The following is a 14,110-nucleotide window of genomic DNA, read 5'->3' as shown; positions in this document are numbered from 1 at the left end:
TCCAAGACTTCAAATCAATAATAGCTCTTGAATATTTAAAGAAGAGTCCAGGGCTAGTCCAAGGTTTGAAATTTTTGCCTCTGTCCCAAACTGCTACAGACACATTTTATTTGGCCCACAGAGATTTTTTATTTACTGACTTCAAGTGTGGTCCTCTCGACTAAGGGGAGCTTCCTACTCTCTCCATCAACTTCCAGGCATCCGCTTCACCCATTTACTCACTTGGCTCCAGGAGCAATTTCTGTGTGGTAATTATGTGAAGATAGTTTCCTCTTGATATAACAATTTCTTAAATTCCTGATCAACCCTTAATGTCTTGGTCTGCAAGAGCTGCCAAGACAAAACACCACAGATTGGATGACTTAAACGACAGGAACTTATTTTCTCACAGTCCAAGGTCAGAGTGCCATGATGGTTGGGTTCTAGAAAGAAACCACTTCCTGACTTGCAGATGTCTGCTTCTTACTATGTTCACATGGTGAAGAGGGAATGCTGGTAGCTCTTCCTCTTAGAATGACACAGTTCTATGAGATCAGGGTTCCACTCTTAACACCTCATTTAAGCTTAATTACTTCCTAAAGGCCAGATCTCCAATACAATCATACATGGGTTAGGGTCTCAACATACGGATTTGGAGGAGACACAATTCAGTCCATAGTACTCGGTAACTTTTAACCCTAGTTATTAGTAAAGCAGCTTAAATATTTACCTCATACAATCAGAGTTGTCTAAATATCTGAATGCTCAGTGGTTTGCATTTTGCCTATCTATTGTATGTGGTTTCACACCAGTGTAAATTCCCAACTTGCATCATCTTTAATAAATGCTTGATATTGATAGGAATCAAATATTTTTTAAAGTCTTAACTGGCCTCAAATATAACTGACTCATCCTGAAAATAATAAAACAAAAAGAATAATCTCATCACTGGCAACCTCTATATGTCATTTACCTAGCTGGTAAGCAGATTATTAAGAAAAAATTTTTAGAATCCAGCTGAGGGAGAGAGAGAGAAAGAGAGAAAGGGAGACAGCAGACTCACATTTCATTTGACATTTGGACTATACAAACTTATGTTACTGGAGATAATTTGACACAAAACTGACAAGTGACTCTCTCATTGCCCCAGTGTTCACAGGACAAGGGAGAGCCTATAAATAATAGTGTCACCTTAAGTTTCATTGGATTCTAATTCTGTTGTTGTTGCAAGATAGACATAAATCAAACAACTCCAATTCCCCAATTTGTGACAGATTTTGATAGATTATTCAAGTGTTTGACTCCATTTTATCTCCTACTAGAGGTTCATAAAACACCAAGTAGCAAATGTTTTGCCTATCGGTCTGTCACTTGGACAAAGATGTGTCATTTGTAAAGTGCGACACTTAGGTTTCCACTGTTATATTTAAAGAGTGATTTAATTTGACATTTCACCCTGGAAACCAATACGATGTTTAAGTGGGTAACATAACAATATTGCAAGATTATGAGGCTTTTGCTGGTACCTCCTTTCCATTCCCAGAGGAGTTTTCACACTGTGGACACGCACTGAGCAGCTTCCTGAGGAGGCCACATTATCAGGCAGAGCTGAGCTCATGGGCTTCGTCAGGGCGTGCAGATGTGCTGCCCGTGACTTCATTAACATAATTGATTAGGAACTAGGACATATTTAGTATTAATCAAGCTGTTTTTAGTGAGGCTGATTATGCACAGTCCTTGATGCACTATTTTAGTCTGGAACTTCCTTAGGACTAAGTTGCAAGAAAATGGCATTATGAGAAAAAGGAACTTACTTGGGGCACTGAAGTGTGCTTTTTGATTTGAGGAATGCAGATATAACAGGTCAAAATGTGGGAGCTTAAACATATTCAGAATTTTTTTTGTTTGTTTTCAAAAAGTAGAGCTTATGTATAGCCTGGATTATTAAGTGTGTTCACGGGACATTGGAAACAATTTGCAATTTTATCACTAGCTTTTGAAAAACCATGGACCTTGTTATGAGTAAAACTGCTTTCACATCTGTGAGGCCCTTAAAAGCTTATTTGTGTGTTCATAGTACTTAAAACAAAGAAAATTAGTTTCTCACAGCACTCAACTTGTTCTTGGATATGTTGATGTGCTTTATGTTGGACTCTTTGTCTCATGCCTTGAGGTTGTATCTTGTTTTCCTTCAGTTTCACTCCTTCCCCACATCACATGCTTCACACATGATAAGGAAGTTTTGATTGCTTTAGATATTTGGGTATGAAGACTCATTGTGTTTTTCAATCACTTGTTTCCTTTGACTCCTACTGTATTTTTTTAGAATATATTTGGCCATGGAAAATTGGCTACAATTACATTAAACAGATACCTAATAACCACCTTATGTAATCATTTTGGGCATTGTCGATCTGTATTTAATTATGGACATAATTTAAAAGGAACTAACTTAAATGTAATATGAATTCTCACATTCTTTCAAAAAAGTACTAAGTTTTGTGACAGAATTCCCATGTCTGTTGGGAACTCCACTGGGGGTGAAAAGCCTTCAAGGTCTGAGAGTCACTACAGCTAACCACTTATTTCAGTAAGGGAGCTGATCTATTGAGTTCTTCCCCTGAATGAAATGGCAACTGTTATATTAACATGACAGGTTATTCTTACTTTTAGCGTGAGAGCCACTTTATCATGCAGTGTTTATCAGAACTGTATTTCTCAGGAAAGATTCACCCCTCACTGCTCTCAAACAGAATCCTCAGTGATTAAACAAATCCCCACCCCCATCACCCAAACAGCTGCTTCATAAAATCTTAGTATGAGCACAGTTACCAGATATGATCTCATTATTTTTTAATAATGAGAAAAGATTATTTTTCTTTCCCCCTATTCAACATGGACATCCCCCCAAAATATCATGTTTTTTGTTGTCATTGTTCTCTAGAGGATAAAAGACTTCCACCCACATGGAATTACTGGACATTTAATGTAAAATTGCCACAACTTTTCTATTGTGACAAATATGTGGACAGAAGAAGTTACATGATCTCTTGCTAAGTATATATTTTCTCCTTAAGTCACCTATTTTTTTTTATCAATTTTATTTACTTATTTGAGAGAGAGAGCAAGCACAAGCAGGGAGAGGGGCTTAGGGAGATGGAAAGGGGGAGAGAATCTCGAGCGGACTCCCCACTGATCATGACCTGAGCTGAAACCAAGAGTCAGATGCTTAACCAACTAAAACACCTAGGCCCTCCTTAAATTACTTTTAATATACCATGATAAGTATACAATTTGTATAAACAAAGCCAAATATAAGGTGAATAAATACCATATACCCTGTCATCTTCTTGAATAAATACAGAACTGGTACTTAGTATGGCAAATAATAAATAATATCATAAATGCCATCTCCCAACATGGGTAAAAGAACTCTAGAGAGAGACCAAGGACTCATCTTCTAACCTCAGCTTTGACACTAGTCAGTTGTATGATCTATGAGAGATGGGTCTCCATTTCTTCACCTGTAAAGTGTGGGACCAGAACTTGAATGGTCTCTTGAGTCCCTTTCTGCTCCCACCTAGAGATTTCAAGCTTATTGTTTTCAGGCTGGTGAGTTGGTAATAAACTGCCTGAAGAGCAAAGGGAAGACTGTATGGCTTAGCATAGTGATTAAATAGCCACCATAGATGATTGTGGTCTGGATAGAGATGTCTACTTGTTGGGGCAACCAGACATGCCCCAATGCAGTGCATACTACTATGAAGCATTATTTACTGATGTACAAAAGTGAGTTGTAAAGGCTGTAAAAGTTAGGAGGAAGATGAGATATGAGTAAAGCAAGGCCATGCAATGAAATCACAAGACTTGCATTGGGTCATAAAGAGTGAGTTGGTAGGATTTGTGTAGAGGAGAAAGGAGCATTATAAGAAACTTATTATAAGATTATTTCTTACCATAGGTTGCATCCGAGGACAATGTTCTACAGGAGCTAGTAATGTTTTATTTACAATTCTATTAAACCAAGAACTTTATCACCTTAGCTCTTCAGTGAGCTTTTGCTTCCTGAGAAGCAAAGAGTATAAAATAATAAAATAGAAATTTGGCCCCAGTTCTTATTCCATTAACTCTATGACCCAATAAATTTTATTGAACTTTAGACCGATATAATATTTTTCTTTGTTTTGTGCTGAAATAAACTTATATCTTTCAACAATTTTTAATGGAATTGACCTTTAGTTATAAATTTTGATAAAATATATAAACTAAACTACTTTCACTACTTATCTAACTTAGGAAGTTGCTAACACAACTGAATGAAAAAATGTATATAATGATTTAGCAGATTTTCTTTTTTTATTAAAGATTTTACATATTTATGTATTTGAGAGAGAGGGGGAGCACGAGCAGGGGAGAGGGAAGGAGCAGAAGAAGTGGGAAAAACAGACTCCCCACAGAGCAGGGAGCCCAACCAGAAGTTCTATCCCAGGACCCCGAGATCATGACCTAAGCCAAAGACAGGTGCTTAAAAAACTGAGCCACCCAGGCACCCCAACTTAGCACATTTTCTAGCAGAGTTATATACTCAAACATTAGTTGCCCCTTATTATCATTTTTTAATCATGAAGGTTCTACAATATGTATAATAAATCATTAATTTTATGGCAGTTTTTAAATTGGTCTCTACAGAAGATAATAAGGTAATGGCCTTGATGACATTAGTCAATATATGTGAAACTCTACATAATTTCCTAATACAGGCTTCAGGTCATATCCTGAAGAGTTTTGCATACATAGCTAAAGATTTTACATGCCCTCATGGACTCCATGAGCTTGCTAAAGCAATTGAAGGAAGGAGAAGTATGATCAGATTTGCATTTTAGATTACCGTCTCAGTACCGTCTCAGCTATAGAAAGAATGGATGGCTGAGGGGTGTGGATTGGGGGTATGAAGATGAGACAATTACAGGAACCTACTGCTCCTGGGGAAAAATTATCCTCCTTTTCTTTTAAACAATCCCCCTTAACCCACAAAACAACGCCAAGCAGTGAATACAATTTCACATCATTTTAGAATTTAGAAAAGATCAGAAAAATCAAGTAAATTGCTTAAGAGAACACAGCTATAACAGTGATATACAGTTGACATTCAATCAATGCGGAGGTCAGGGGCAGTGCCGGCCCTTCCCCTTGTGGTGGACAATCTGTGTATAACTTGACCCTGTGAAAACTTAACTACCAATAACCTACTGTTCACTAAAAGCCCTATTGATTCATAAACACACCGTTGATAAGGCATATTTTATATGGATTATTTACTGTATTCTTAAACTAGAGAAAAGAAAAATATTATTAAGAAAGTCATGAGAGAAAATATATTTACAGTACTATATTATATTTATTTAAAAAAAAATCCACATGTAAATAGACCTATACAGTTCAAACCTGTGTTGTTTAAGGGTCAGCTATAATTGGAATTGGAGGCCAGGTGTCACATACCCAGGTTTAGTCTGTTTCCATTATCTTAGACTAGCGATTAAGTGTTAGGGCTGAGTGTGATTGCTAAAGTCTTACCTGACCTGAGTAAATGAATGGTATTAAGAATAAAAACAGGTTTGGGGAGAGATAATGAGCTCAGTTTGGGGCTTGCTGAGAGTATCTGGGTCCCTGGCACATCAAAATCAGTGATTAAGACTATTTAATGAATGTAGTATTTATATAGGTTTTTGCAGAATTACCGTGAAGCATCCCAGTGCTAGCAAAAACAGGGAGCTTTATCTGTCCTGGGCCTGAAGAGGTAGGAGAATGGAGCAGTTTACAAAGCCTAAAGCCTAAGACAGAGATGCCCAATGAGAGCTGGGTCCCTCATTATGAGAACACACTATCAAAACTCTGTAAAATCATGTGAGTAATATCCTCAATGAGCCCAAGAGGGAGTAGGAAAATAACTCTTTTTTTTTTTCCTGCTCTATTGTCTCTTCAGGTTGCTCCCATAAGGCAAAAATAACCCAAATCTAGAGGGCAAGGGGCTTAGTTAGCACAGCTTGGAGACTGGATCTGGACTAAAAACGAGCACTATGCCACATGTCAGGCAGCAAGCTAGGCTCTGTTCATACAAATGGTCGTTTCCTGTGGACCACTGAATGTAGGAGTCTGGAGTTTACAGATGAGGAGATAGAGACATTGGTGTCATAAACTTAATCCAAGCACAGCATTTCCTGAAGTCTATTATGGGGATCTCTAGTTGCATGATATTCTTAGACCAAAAAAAAAAAAAAAAATTTCATGTATTATATCCCCTTTTCATTGACAATGTATAGTAGTATATCCAGGATCTCATACATGAATCATGGTTATGGAAAATGTTAACATATTTAAACTTCTTATTTTTATATTATTTTAGATTTATAGAACAGTTATAAAGATAATAGAGAGATTCTTGTATGCCTTTCAACAAGCTTCTTCTGATGTTCACATTTTCCATAAATGTGGTTCATCTACCAAAACTAACAAATTAACTTTGGTACAATACTGTTTATTCAACTTTCACCTTCCAATGGCTTAAAAAAGATTCTTTAAAAAATGATTATTTACATGTGTGATGGATGAACAAATATTAGCATAAATATTCTCAGTTTTTCTCTTCCACCTTAACATCTAAGGAGTATTCTAGGGTTATCTGGTCAGGTCCCAAGTGTTTCTGTTCTGCTCAGAATATGCTGGGAAAGCAGAAAAATTGGAAAGAATCCAAAGAATTAAATATATTCATGATGAAACAGAAAGGGTTTGTCCCCAAAAGAAAAGAAAATATTTGGATAATAAGAAAAGAGGTCAAGGGGCACATGGGTGGCTCAGTCAGTTAAGCGGTGCCTTTGGCTCAGGTCATGATCCCAGGGTCCTTAGAAGGAGCCCCACATCCGGTTCCTTACTTGGCAGGGAACCTGCTTCTCCTTCTCTCTCTGCCTACCACTCTGCCTAGTTGTGCTGTCTCTCTATCTCTCTGTCAAATGAATGAATAAAATCTTAAAAAGAAAAGAAAAAAAAAAAAGAAAGAAAGAAAGAAAAGAAAGGTCAAGAAAAACAAATAGATCCAGCATGGGCTAGAGGAAGTTTTTATTGTGCTTTTGGGAGAGAAGTGTTTGGGTCGGCGGGGAGGGAAGAGCTGTCATGAGGGAGGGTTAGAAAGCTTGAATAAAAGAATGAATCTTGAGACTATCTTGCTTGGGGTCCTACAACATTAGCTATTTGAAAGACTTCAGGAAAGATTTAAATTTATCTTCAAAACTTCCTGGCATTTTATTTATTTATTTTTAAAACTTCCTGGAACTTTAGACTCTTGTTTCTTTTAGTTGCAACACTGTGCTAGGGCTGAACATGAAGTAACATAGTTCTATTTGAGTTAACATGTTAGAACCAGTGTAATTCACCTTTAGTATTGTGGAAAAGTAGGTAAGTCTTAATAACTGATTGTCCAATAAACTTTGTAAAAAAGAAATACATAACTGGGGCGCCTAGGTGACTCAGGAGGGTAAACATCTGTCTTTGGATCAGGTTATGATCACAGAGTCCTATGATCAAGCCCCTCCATCTGGCCTCCCGCCCCTCACCCTCACTCATAGGGAGTCTGCTTCTCCCTCTGCCCCTCACCCTCACTCATGCTCTCTCTCTCAAATAAATAATAATAATAAATCTTTAAAAGAAAGAAAGATAAAACCAAACAGATAGAAGAGGGTCAAGAAAAAGGGAAGGAAGAATGGAAAGAAATGGGTTTCCCATGGATCATGAACTATAAATACATCTTAGTAGACATCAAATACCTTTCATGAGAAACTTGCATCTCTAAACTTAGAACTTTCCCCTTGTTATTTGGTTTTGATTTACCATTATTGATTATTAAAAAGACTTTTTCTGAAAACCATTAAATTTTTCCTATTGAGAGAAGTTTTTTCTCTCTGTACACATCTGACAATATAGCTGGGGGTCAGGGGTGGTCTGTCCGATTTGACCCTCCAAGAATGTATCTGTTCTGGGGATCCAAGGGTAACACCCACGAAGCAGCACGCAGAAAGGGAGCCATCTGTTGACTAGGATCTGTTATTTGTTGTCTCAGGATTTTCTCATAACTTTTTATTATGGTATCAAAAAAGTTTTTTCCCCATATTTTAATCTATAAAGGACCAGAGAGGAAGTTAAGGATGACGTGGGTTGGTGAATGTGAATGAAAGTGATCTAATAGTAGTTTTCTTATTATGGGATTCTGATTAGAACCCTCCCACGCCAGCAAATTTTTCTCATAAAGCATTTTATAAAAAAAGAACTGGGTCCTTCCAAAGTTCTAATTTGTAAGTACCGGTTTTTCTTTATAAAACATTTATTTGTTATTTCTGTCAGTTTGACCTAAATGTTTCTTCCTAGTATATGAACTTGTTACAATTCCAAAAGATATTTTTCTTCCTCTCTAGAACAAAATGAGTCTTTAAAGCCAGATTTGTTTTAGCTAAATGGAGTAGAGAGTCTTGACAATTGTTCACATAATAAAGGATGAGGGTTGCTCACTTCAATTAGGTGTGGATTTTAAATGGCTTTAATGGGTTGTTTTTGGGGGGAACTTAATGTTTTTAACATTAAAACATAAAAAATTAAATTTTTTAAAATATTTATTTGACAGACAGAGATCACAAGTAGGCAGAGAGGCAGGCAGAGAGAGGAAGGGAAGCAGGCTCCCTGCTGAGCAGAGAGCCTGATGTGGGGCTTGATTCCAGGACCTGGGACCATGACCTGCACGGAAGGCAGAGGCTTAACCCACTGAGCCACCCAGGCACTCCCCAAAATTTTTGATCTACTAGAATAGACCTTATATGTGGAAGGAGAAAACAAAAGGTTTTGTTACTCGTTTGGTATAGTTTGTGAGAGATGATGAAATTTATGTAGCCTGTGAGTTAAAAACTTGAATTCATACTACCCAGTGCTCATTACATCACATGCCCTCCTTAATGAATCACAGGCCTGTACCTCTGAAACCAACAATACCCTATATGTTAACTAATTGAATTTAAATTTTTAAAAGTTCAAAAAATTTATATTACTTATTAAAAGAATGCAATCTGGAAATTTGGGTGTGATTCCAATTATATGGCATTCTGGAAAAGGCAAACTATGGAGATAGTAAAAAGGATTAATGTTTGCCAGAGTAAAGAAATTCCTCATTTTGGTTACAGTTTGCACAGTCAACAGATTTTGAGCACTTGTTTTCTGAAATGTAAAAGCATGGAGGGGAAAAATAAAAACCAGAGTCTCTCACACACATACTCTGAGGCTGCCTTTGCTCTTTCACTTCTAGATAGAAAAGTGAAAAAAATAAATAGGTGTGACAACCTTCATCAATATAAATGTAACCCATTCAAAAGTAACACACTTATCTAAAAACGTTTTTATCATTTTTGAAAGGTTTGAGGGCAGTCTACCTTATCCATTTTAAATATCAAGTTTAGTTAATGTAAGATACTTTTTTGCAATTTGAAATGTATCAAAGAATGTATCTCTTTGCATTCTCTTTTGCCTACAAAATTCAAAAACAGAGAAGAATTGTGGTTATGTCTGAGCACTTGGGCTGTCAGGGGGCTGAAAGCTGTTGGAAAGCATGTGGTAGAAGCAGGAACTTCTGTCCTGCCAGGGGTCGGTTCACTTGCAAGTGTCTGATAGAGTACGTCTACCTCAAGCTTCATTTTTCACTTGCAGCAGGGAGAACAGGGTGTGCAGTTATGCTTAGTTTGGAACACTTGTGTCATTTCTGGGACTTGGGAAGTTGGCAAGTGGCTCTTTGCTGAGCGATTTTTCTCACTGGTTATGGGATGTATAGACTTTTCACCTGAGGACCAAGTCAATGCTGATGTCCGTGAGGCATCTCTGTTAGTGTAATTTCCTCTCACCTTGAAATAAATAACATTTCAACCAAATTTAAGTACTTTTTTTTTTTTTGGCCTGATTCTGACCACATAAAGTAATTTTTGAGATCCCTTCTCTATGATCCTTTTGAGGCTTCATGAATTGGCTTAGGGTCTCTTGAAAGAGTTCTGATTTACAGTGATTAGATCTGGAGTCCTCTGGGACATTTTAGTCGTTAGTGTAAAGATATCACAAAGAGTTCTCAGCCAGTGTCTGTAGGACCCCCGCAGTCTCTGCCCCTGGGGTCTTCAGCGGGCTTTGGTAGTGACACCTACCACTCTCCGTCAAAGCCAGACCATTTCAGATTCCGTCTGTGCTTACTTCCCCCAGAAGTAGATTTATACTTTCACTTGGCCTTGGTTTGGGGCCTCTGTGATGGTTCCCTTAGATTTTACCTTTAATATCCTTCAAAGTCCTTATTGTAACTGTAAACTTTCCTGCTTCTTATTCCCATACTTAGCGTTCCTGGAAGGAATTTTTCAAAACCATAGACCCTGGCCAGGGGTTTGACATGAGGGAGGACAAATGTCTGTTGATTGAGCAAACTGTGATTTTAAGAGTCTCCGGGTAGTCAGCGAAAGGTGCTATTGAATTGCTGGTTGTGAATCATTTGTTTTAATAGTTGATAATGAGAAGAGCTGGCCTCCAAGGATAATTCAGCTATCACTAAAGGAAAAGCCAAGGCAAAGATAATGGATTCAGCTTCTGACAGGCCAGTTTAGTTATGCCAGATAATTCGAGTGAAGTCCTTAATTTAAGAGCTTTGCTGCCATAGCAACCTAATTACAATGTAAAGTGAGGTAGTCCTAGCACCATTCTATAACGTTAGATTCCTTCAAGGGTCCCAAATAAAATTCAGAGGAAGAAAACAAAGAAAAAAGAACAAGAATATTTGTATTGAATTCTTTTACTTTCTTAATTTTCTTCCTTACAACATGATCACAAAGTCCAGTGGGGCACTTAACACCACCCAGCAACCCCCAAATTTCCTCTTGAAACAGAGCTCAGCATCATATGATTTCTCTGCTTGGAATCTCTCAGTGGTCTCTTATCTTACAGTAAAATGGGACCATCTTTACCATGAGCAACAGAGTCCATGATCAAGGTCTTGGCAGATAGCTTTCCTCTGCTGCAAAAATCTTCTCGATAGCCAAAACGCTCCCAATTTTTTATGACTCTCTTCAGATCTTACCCATTTGGAAAGATTTACCCTTCTTCCTTAAAAAAACACAACAAACAGAACAAAAAACAATGCTGCCTTCCACCATTTCATTCTCCAATCTTCTAAGATGCACTATTTTTTCTTGACCCTTATCCCCACCTGACACCATGTACACATACTCTATATATGTAATATACACATATCATATATATGTGTATATATAGATACATAACATACACATGTATTTAAAGCCTTAAAAATGGACTTTTCTCTGGAATTAACACTTTTTAAGCCATAACAAAGCCAGAGAACTTACAGTAGCTATTTACAAAGTGAAAGCTTTCTGAGTTACCTGCTCCCAGCAAAACTGAGAAGTAAATGCAAGAAGAAGCATGCTTCATTTAGAGAATGAAGGAATAAATGGGTGGAGAGAGGTCTGAACACTCTACTCATTCCCCTGCCTTTTATGGTTGAAGACGGAAGAGGGACTCATCACAGCACAAGGCAACAGCTACTAATTACAGTGAAGCTGAGACCGGAATCCACGTCTTCATTCCATCCCAGCACCCCTTCATAATATTTTAAATCCTACTGATTTCCTTTTTTCCTGAAGTTTCTCAACATAAAATATTCATTTTAATTTATTTATATTCATGAAGTTTCTCATTCATAAAGTATTCTGTGCCTTCGTACAGAAAAAAAAAAAGAATATTAGTGTGCATTTACTCAAATAGATCAATAAATGTCCTGTCTAGAGAAATTACTGAAGATTATATGTGGTCAAAGTTTTATTGTTTCTAAAGTATCATAACAGCTACTTGCTGCCGACTTTATTTTATGAACATCCCTTCTGATCTAGGCACTTCAGGTCAGTGTCTCCATTCCTCACAACAAGCCAGCAAAGTAGTTTTTATTGGTCTCGTTTTTCAAATGAGGACAACAAAATTCAGTGTGTCATAGTGCATAGCTCAGTTTTCTGCGACCAGAAAGGGTCAGAGACAGAATTTAGACCAAGGTCACTCCCGCTAGCACCCGTGCTTTCTCTCTTGCCTCATGCCTCTGTAAGATAACAGTGGAGAACTGTAACAATCACTGGTGTCATTGAACTTATCTGCTTGTGTGAAGTTTCCCATGATCACGGTCTGAGCGGGGTTCCAAGCCAGCCTCTGCCACTCTAAAGAAATAAGGTGACAGTGACAAGATGTGTTGGATGACATTGTTTTGGAAGAAACACACCTTTATTTACTTGACTGGAACCAAGAATACATCAATCCTGGCCAGAGAGGTCTAGAAGAGGAGCCCCCCATCTGACATGTTAAATTTGGATAATCTCTACAGTAGAAAAGAAAAGAGGGGACGAACAAAACATAAGATGAAAAATTAAACATTTGCATTTGTTTTCCCGTTTTCCTGGGCACAGTCATCTAAGAAAGCTTCGTAGTTCTAATTGACTATTGTTCATTTTCTGGCTTTGAGAAGGCATAAAAACATTTTAAAGCAAGAGAAAAGCCCATTGTCAGGGTTTAGAAAGCAAAAAGTAAGTCATTTAATTTTTCTTTCATCTGATGTTAATTTATGCAAAAGCTAATAACATATTTGTGGCTCGGAGCTGCTCATTGTGGAAAGGATTTCTCTCTCAACCAGCCTTCCCTGTGATCTCTGCCAGATAGAGCCATCATTTCAGGGCGTATGACACTTTCGCCAGAGAAAGACAGTACACTGATAAGTTCACAGGCTACAGACACATTTAATTGCTACTCCTGTGAAAGCCAATGGTATTAAATGTTCTAACTCTTCTCTAGCTGCCACAGTCAAAACAGAAAACAATTTGGAGGAGAGGGTGAGGAGGAAATTAAATATTTGGGTGCATAGCAGGTGGATAGGGAAGAGTATTGTTGACTGTTGAGGAAGGAGAATTTTCATAAAAGAAACGTGGGTTACTTTTATTTCTAAGTAGGATATAATTAAATTGTTGTGTCTTTTATAATTCCACTAATTCTGCTGCTGCCAAGTCACCTATAGAATAGAGACAATAGTGCTTGAAGAAATGCAGAATCTTCAGAAGTTGATGTTTTAAATGAATTCACCATGAATAAAGTAAGCCCCATAATGACAGCTTAAAGGTCTAATTCATAAAAATGTTATTAAAGTACATTATTTATACCTGCTTTTTGTGGACTTCTGCTTTTATTCATGACTCTCTCAGTGGATGGCCATAATCACAGGCAGAGTGTAAATGGAAGCTTTAATTCAATCTGAACTAAGGCAAGAATACTGTATCACCACAATAAAATTCCAGTTATATTAATTTAAAGAGTAGGATTCATTGCACAAGAGTATCTTCTTTAAAAAAAATGAAAAGAACATCTTTCATCTTATGACCTTAGATATCGACTTTCATTCTGAAGTTCAGTGTAAGATTAACTAATTGGCATGAACTTTTAAATGAAATATTTATTCCTCTACATTAGGAAACTGAAACTTGGATCCTGAGTTGTGATCTTATTGTGACTCCAGCATTGATGTCTGATGTGGGCTAAGAAATATTTACAAGCAATCTGTATTTTAATTAACCCATTTTCTGACTCAAACATTTAGCAAATGCCAACTCACTTGTCTGGCATATGCATTTTTTTAGATAAGATGGAAAATACCCTGCTATGTAAAATTTCTCCCAGACAAGCTGAAAGTAATGATACTTAAATCAAAAGTATCTTTATTCAGAATTTGAAACACGATTTACATATTTAATATGCATAAACCTTTAGGAAAAGGCAAGTGGAATTCAACTGATTTATTTGGAACTCTGGAACTATCAAAATTGGACTTCTTGACTTTCTCCTTCTGACTGGATGAGCTGTGATACCACAGACACATTTAGACAGAGTGTGAATCTATTTCTTCCTACGACATGAGCTTATCTCTAGAAGTCATGAGAAGGGGTTCTTTATAAATTATACTTCTAACACTGAAAGTGTTGTCTTTGATCTTGTAGGTAAAAAAATCTCTACACCTAAGGGAATG

At 37.2% G+C, this 14,110-nt stretch overlaps 1 protein-coding gene and 1 long non-coding RNA gene across 4 annotated transcripts in view; one reads left to right on the top strand and one right to left on the bottom strand.

Annotated features, from left to right (window-relative positions):
• The window catches only part of TRDN (triadin), a 391,390-nt gene that overhangs the window by 156,899 nt on the left and 220,381 nt on the right, over window positions 1-14,110 (top strand). The gene's annotated exons all lie outside the window — the stretch shown is intronic.
• LOC116870554 overlaps window positions 1-14,110 on the bottom strand; it is a 45,976-nt gene that overhangs the window by 31,313 nt on the left and 553 nt on the right. For both annotated transcript variants that reach the window (XR_004383239.1, XR_004383240.1), the window contains exon 2: window positions 223-330. This is a non-coding gene — a long non-coding RNA (uncharacterized LOC116870554). The remainder of the gene's footprint in view (window positions 1-222; window positions 331-14,110) is intronic.

Source organism: Lontra canadensis, unplaced genomic scaffold, assembly GCF_010015895.1.
Source record: "Lontra canadensis isolate GAN:19392208 unplaced genomic scaffold, GSC_riverotter_1.0 scaffold23, whole genome shotgun sequence".
NCBI lineage: Eukaryota > Metazoa > Chordata > Mammalia > Carnivora > Mustelidae > Lontra > Lontra canadensis.
The sequence above is the reverse complement of the archived record's forward strand: the minus strand, read 5'-3'. Positions and strand labels throughout refer to the sequence as shown.